Source organism: Delphinapterus leucas, chromosome 4 (assembly GCF_059928025.1).
Source record: "Delphinapterus leucas isolate spDelLeu-1000000601 "Yukka" chromosome 4, BTC_Dleu_Yukka2, whole genome shotgun sequence".
Classification (NCBI taxonomy): domain Eukaryota; kingdom Metazoa; phylum Chordata; class Mammalia; order Artiodactyla; family Monodontidae; genus Delphinapterus; species Delphinapterus leucas.
Genome location: NC_143132.1, coordinates 10,752,471 through 10,759,033, shown reverse-complemented (window position 1 = coordinate 10,759,033; position 6,563 = coordinate 10,752,471). Strand labels below are relative to the sequence as shown.

The following is a 6,563-nucleotide window of genomic DNA, read 5'->3' as shown; positions in this document are numbered from 1 at the left end:
TTTTGTTGCAATGGTAAATGGGAGTGTTTTCTTGATTTCACTTTCAGATTTTTCATCATTAGTGTATAGGAATGCCAGAGATTTCTGTGCATTAATTTTATATCCTGCTACTTTACCAAATTCATTCATTAGCTCTAGTACTTTTCTGGTAGCATCTTTAGGATTCTCTATGTATAGTATCATGTCATCTGCAAACAGTGACAGCTTTACTTCTTCTTTTCCGATTTATATTCCTTTTATTTCTTTTTCTTCTCTGATTGCTGTGGCTAAAACTTCCAAAACTATGTTGAATAAGAGTGGTGAGAGTGGGCAACCTTGTCTTGTTCCTGATCTTAGTGGAAATGCTTTCAGTTTTTCACCATTGAGAAAGATGTTGCCTGTGGGTTTGTCATATATGTCCTTTATTATGCTGAGGAAAGTTCCCTCTATGCCTACTTTCTGGAAGGTTTTTATCATAAATGGGTGTTGAATTTTATCAGAAGCTTTCTCTGCATCTATTGAGATGACCATATGGTTTTTCTCCTTCAATTTTTTAATATGGTGTATCACATTGATTTATTTGCGTATATTGAAGAATCCTTGCATTCCTGGAATAAACCCCACTTGATCATGGTGTATGATCCTCTTAATGTGCTGTTGGATTCTGTTTGCTAGTATTTTGTTGAGGATTTTTGCATCCATGTTCATCAGTGATATTGGCCTGTAGTTTTCTTTCTTTGTGACATCTTTGTCTGGTTTTGGTATCAGGGTGATGGTGGCCTTGTAGAATGAGTTTGGGAGTGTTCCTCCCTCTGCTATATTTTGGAAGAGTTTGAGAAGGATGGGTGTTAGCTCTTCTCTAAATGTTTGATAGAATTTGCCTGTGAAGCCATCTGGTCCTGGGCTTTTGTTTTTTGGAAGATTTTTAATCGCAGTTTCAATTTCAGTGCTTGTGATTGGTCTGTTCATATTTTCTATTTCTTCCTGATTCAGTTTTGGCAGGTTGTGCATTTCTAAGAATTTGTCCATTTCTTCCAGGTTGTCCATTTTATTGGCATAAAGTTGCTTGTAGTAATCTCTCATGATCTTTTGTATTTCTGCAGTGACAGTTGTTACTTCTCCTTTTTCATTTCTAATTCTATTGATTTGAGTCTTCTCCCTTTTTTTCGTGATGAGTCTGGCTAATGGTTTATCAATTTTGTTTATATTCTCAAGGAACCAGCTTTTAGTTTTGTTGATCTTTGCTATCGTTTCCTTCATTTCTTTTTCATTTATTTCTGATCTGATCTTTATGATTTCTTTCCTTCTGCTAACTTTGGGGCTTTTTTGTTCTTCTTTCTCTAATTGCTTTAGGTGCAAGATTAGGTTGTTTATTCAAGATGTTTCCTGTTTCTTAAGGTAGGATTGTATTGCTATAAACTTCCCTCTTAGAACTGCTTTTGCTGCATCCCATAGGTTTTGGGTCATCGTGTCTCCATTGTCATTTGTTTCTAGGTATTTTTTGATTTCCTCTTTGATTTCTTCAGTGATCACTTCGTTATTAAGTAGTGTATTGTTTAGCCTCCATGTGTTTGTATATTTTACAGGTCTTTTCCTGTAACTGATATCTAGTCTCATAGTGTTGTGGTCGGAAAAGATACTTGATACAATTTCAATTTTCTTAACTTTACCAAGGCTTGATTTGTGACCCAAGATATGATCTATCCTGGAGAATGTCCCATGAGCACTTGAGAAAAATGTGTATTCTGTTGTTTTTGGATGGAATGTCCTACAAACATCAATTAAGTCCATCTTGTTTAATGTATCATTTAAAGCTTGTGTTTCCTTATTTATTTTCATTTTGGATGATCTGCCCATTGGTGAAAGTGGGGTGTTAAAGTCCCCTACTATGAATGTGTTATTGTCGATTTCCCCTTTTATGGCTGTTAGTATTTGCCTTATGTATTGAGGTGCTCCTATGTTGGGTGCATAAATATTTACAATTGTTATATCTTCTTCTTGGATCAATCCCTTGATCACATAATGTCCTTCTTTGTCTCTTCTAATAGTCTTTATTTTAAAGTCTATTTTGTCTGATAAGAGAATTGCTACTACAGTTTTCTTTTGGTTTCCATTTGTATGGAATATCTTTTTCCATCCCCCCACTTTCAGTCTGTATGTGTCTCTAGGTCTGAAGTGGGTCTCTTGTAGACAGCATATATATGGGTCTTGTTTTTGTATCCATCCAGCCAGTCTGTGTCTTTTGGTGGGAGCATTTAATCCATTTATATTTAAAGTAATTATCGATATGTATGTTCCTATTCCCATTTTCTTAATACACCATGTTCTTGGATTGGAAGAGTCAACATTGTGAAAATGACTCTACTACCCAAAGCAATCTACAGATTCAATGCAATCCCTATCAAACTACCACTGGCATTTTTCACAGAACTAGAACAAAAAATTTCACAATTTGTATGGAAGCACAAAAGACCCCGAATAGCCAAAGCAATCTTGAGAACGAAAAATGGAGCTAGAGAAATCAGGCTCCCTGACTTCAGACTATACTACAAAGCTACAGTAATCAAGACAGTATGGTACTTGCACAAAAACAGAAATATAGATCAATGGAACAGGATAGAAAGCCCAGAGATAAGCCCATGCACATATGGTCACTTTATCTTTGATAAAAGAGGCAGGAATGTACAGTGGAGAAAGGAAAGCCTCTTCAATAAGTGGCGCTGGGAAAACTGGACAGGTACATGTAAAAGTATGAGATTAGATCACTCCCTAACACCATACACAAAAATAAGCTCAAAATGGATTAAAGACCTAAATGTAAGGCCAGAAACTATCAAACTCTTAGAGGAAAACATAGGCAGAACACTCTATGACATAAATCACAGCAAGGTCCTTTTTGACCCACCTCCTAGAGTAATGGAAATAAAAACAAAAATAAACAAATGGGACCTAATGAAACTTCAAAGCTTTTGCACAGCAAAGGAAACCATAAACAAGACCAAAAGACAACCCTCAGAATGGGAGGTAATATTTGCAAATGAAGCAACTGACAAAGGATTAATCTCCAAAATTTACAAGCAGCTCATGCAGCTCAATAACAAAAAAACAAACAACCCAATCCAAAAATGGGCAGAAGACCTAAATAGACATTTCTCCAAAGAAGACATACAGAATGCCAACAAACACATGAAAGAATGCTCAACATCACTAATCATTAGAGAAATGCAAATCAAAACTACAATGAGGTATCATCTCACACCAGTCAGAATGGTCATCATCAAAAAATCTAGAAACAATAAATGCTGGAGAGGGTGTGGAGAAAAGGGAACACTCTTGCACTGCTGGTGGGAATGTGCACTGGTACAGCCACTATGGAGAACAGTATGGAGGTTCCTTAAAAAACTAAAAATAGAACTACCATATGACCCAGCAATCCCACTACTGGGCATATTCCCTGAGAAAACCATAATTCAAAAAGAGTCATGTATCAAAATGTCCATTGCAGCTCTATTTACAATAGCCCAGAGATGGAAACAACCTAAGTGTCCAGCATCAGATGAATGGATAAAGAAGATGTGGCACATATATACAATTGAATATTACCCAGCCATAAAAAGAAACGAAATTGAGCTATTTGTAATGAGGTGGATGGACCCGGAGTCTGTCATACAGAGTGAAGTAAGTCAGAAAGAGAAAGACAAATACCGTATGCTAACACATATATATGGAATTTAAGAAAAAAAAAAGTCATGAAGAATCTAGGGGCAAGACAGGAATAAAGACACAGACCTACTAGAGAATGGACTTGAGGATATGGGGAGGGGGAAGGGTAAGCTGTGACAAAGTGAGAGAGTGGCATGGAAATATATACACTACCAAACGTAAAATAGATAGCTAGTGGGAAGCAGCCACATAGCACAGGGAGATCGGCTTGGTGCTTTGTGACCACCTAGAGGGATAGGATAGGGAAGGTGGGAGGGAGGGAGACCCAAGAGGGAAGAGATATGGGAACATATGTATATGTAAAACTGATTCACTTTGTTATAAAGCAGAAACTAACACACCATTGTAAAGCAATTATACTCCAATAAAGATGTAAAAAAAAAATTCTTGCAATTCAATAATAAAAAGGTAAACAACCCCCCCCCAAGAAAAGAAATGCTAGATACAGTATTAGCAAACTGAATCCAGTAATTCTAAAATAAGCACTATATCACAATAGAGGTAGGTTTATCCAGGAATGCCAGGTTGGTTTAACACAGGATAATATGAGAAAATCAGTGGGTGTAATTAACATGTTAGTAGTATTAATATTAATATTATGATGTGATGGTTAACTTTATGTGTCAACTTGACTGGGCCACATGGTGTACAGATAATTGTTCAAACACTATTCTGGGTGTTTCTGTGAGGGTGTTTTGGGATGAGATTAACATTTAAATCTTTAGACTGAATAAAACAGATTGCCTTTCCCCAAGTTGGGTGGGCTTTTCCCAATCAGTTGAAGACCTGAATAGAACAAAAGACTGACTCTGCCATAAGTAAGAGTAAGTGAGAATACTTCTGCCTGACAGCCTTTGAACTATGATGTCAGGTCTTCCTGGTTCTACTGCTCTTGGTTCTTCCATGGCAGCATCTGTCAGAAGAGAGCACAGCATCCATTCCCAGGGCCTGAGATCCATACCTACCAAAAGTAATCTAAGCAGAGGAGAAATTGGTTCCCTTGACTCCTAGAAAACATCCTCCTGCCACTTCAGAGGAAAACTCCTCTCCCAGCACCGCTTATGTTTCTCAGAACCAGCAGAATCACTTCCTTGTGATTTAAGAGTAGGCACTCAAAAAAAGTCTGAAGACTTTAATTCAGAACTTTCCAGTTGCTCTTGGGGCATTATAAAGTGAAATCATACCATGGTTCCAGGCTACCAAACTATGGAGTGACATGGAGATAGGAGCGTTAGTGCAGCGACGTGGAGATAGGAGGGTAAGTGCAGCTGCAGAGCAATGATCCATGCCTCCTCTGTGCAGAATTGACAGCAGGGAGGGAACAATTGAGTACATAAACGAAGAGAGCACAGACCCATGTAATATGTGAACTTTTTCATCTGCACAAAAACATCTAGAATATTCTTTAAAAGAAAAAAATGTTGCCCTGTGCGCTCCGCGGCGGCATGGGCACCCTCCCCTTCCAGGCGTGAGGCGCTGTGAAGAAAGCAGAAGCGAGCGGCCTCCACGGGCAGCGAGGCGCTGCCCCAGCCCAGCCTCCGTCGCCTTTGGCGCTCCCGTCGTGTGGGCCTGGGTTCCTCAGCAGACCTAGCTCCAGCAGCCCCAGAGCCTGTCCTCAGTCCTTCGGAAGCCCCGGCGCCAGCCCGGGCCCTTGGCGGGGAGGATGACGGAGCTGCAGTCTGCACTGCTACTGCAAAGACAGCTGGCAGAACTCAACAAAAATCCAGTGGAAGGCTTTTCAGCAGGTTGAATAAATGACAACGATCTCTATCGATGGAAAGTCATTATTGGTCCTCCAGATACATTTTATGAAGGCGATGTTTTTCAGGCTCATCTCACTTTCCCAAAAGATTATCCCCTTAGGCCTCCTAAAATGAAATTCGTTACAGAAATCTGGCACCCAAATGTTGATAAAAATGGTGATGCATGCATTTCTATTCTTCACGAGCCAGGGGAAGATAAATATGGCTATGAAAAGCCAGAGGAACACTGGCTGCCTATTCACACCGTGGAAACCATCACGATTAGTGTAATTTCTATGCTTCCAGATCCTAATGGAGACTCACCTGCTAATGTTGATGCTGCAAAAGAATGGAGGGAAGACAGAAATGGAGAATTCGAAAGGAAGGTTGCCCGCTGTGTAAGAAAAAGCAAGAGACTGCTTTTGAGTGACATTTATTCAACAGCTGTAACTTCACTCATTTCAGGGTCTCTGATTGAGAAACATGGCACTGTTTTTCCTGCACTCTACCCACCTATTGCTGGACTTCTGTTGTAACAGTTTGGCAAACACTGGCTGGAACTGGGCTGCAATAAAACATGCCAGTATCAATGCTGACAGGAGCCTAACAAGTGCCAACTTACAGATGATTATGCATTTTGAATTCTAAAGAACTGCTTTAACCTTCAGGAAGAATTGTAAAGACCTGTACATAGCACAACATGATCCGGAAAATATATATACCGTTCATGTACATCCACAAACACACCTTGTACCCAATAATGCTTTCTTGTAGTAAAATAAGAATCATGTAAATTCTAAAAAGATTTTAGCAGGTTTTCTTTCCCTATTCATTGTTCTTATCAGTTTTAAAAGACTCCTTAAAGCATGTCAGATAAAAAGCAGTTAGGATTAAAAGTTTCCATGTAACTTCCTTTAAACTATTGAAGCTTCATTAAACTCTTTTCACTTACTAAACTTTGTATCTTCTTTGTTTTGACACACTTCCCTTTGCTTTAATCTCCTCTGTCTACCAGGAAGTTTTCAAATCATTTAGTGCAAATTCTGAAACACTCAATAAGCAACTACTTGATTTTTAAAGATGACTTCAGAGGAATGGTTGTCACTAGGTGCTTTGTCC

The 6,563-nt window shown here is 38.9% G+C and overlaps 1 pseudogene; it reads left to right on the top strand.

Moving 5' to 3' along the window:
- The first annotated feature begins 5,290 nt into the window (after window positions 1–5,290).
- On the top strand, window positions 5,291–6,165 carry LOC111163847 (ubiquitin-conjugating enzyme E2 G1 pseudogene; annotated as a pseudogene).
- Window positions 6,166–6,563: the final 398 nt, after the last annotated feature.